The sequence below is a fragment of the Egretta garzetta genome, unplaced genomic scaffold (genome assembly GCF_000687185.1).
Source record: "Egretta garzetta isolate BGI_Z169 unplaced genomic scaffold, ASM68718v1 scaffold204, whole genome shotgun sequence".
Taxonomy (NCBI): Eukaryota; Metazoa; Chordata; class Aves; order Pelecaniformes; family Ardeidae; genus Egretta; species Egretta garzetta.
Window position 1 is genome coordinate 296,599 of NW_009259424.1, and position 735 is coordinate 297,333.

Sequence of the window (735 nt, forward strand, 5' to 3'; positions counted from 1 at the left end):
GGTGCTGGGGCTACCTCCCCGCCTCGGGGGTTGCACCGAGGAAGAGGAGGGTGAGCGGGAGGTGACGGGGCCGAGCGCCTCCGCCTTGTCCCTGCAGCTAGGACGAGGCAAGGACGAGATCCCCGCGGTGCCAGCAAGGACCCGGACCCCAGAGGCCTTACTGGTTTAGTGCCTTCATACACCAGCACAGACTGGGAACTGCCCCGGGGCCATGCCGGGGCAGGAGTCGCCCGTGGAGCGCTGGCCGGCACTCGGGCCGCAATGAAATGAGGTGACTTTGTGGTTTGGTGCTCTTCAAAAGTTGGTTTGGGGTTTGGTTTTTTTCCCCTTTTTTTTTTTTTTTTTTTCCCCTTTCTCTCTCTGTATGTACATACCAGGGTCGCCAGGCAAATTTATTTATTTATTTACGTGAAAAAGAGGGGGAGCTAAGGAGCTAAGCCCCAAAATCAGAGCAGCACAACGTACCACAATGAAACGGAGCCACAGCCAGAGCCGAGGCGGCATAGGTACGATTTCGGCTGGAGACCACCACGTGCCCCCGGGAACCGGCGGGCTATGACCCCCCCAGGAGCCCGGTGGAGCGCGGCCGGTGCCGGAGTGAAGGCGAACCTCGGCGCCTGCTGCGAGACAGTCAGACTTATTTAATTAAAAACAAAAATACAACGGCTCAGAGCCCAAAGCATCTCCTGTCTCCGTGCTATTCGTGTGTGTCCCCCACCCCGGGGGAAACATTTG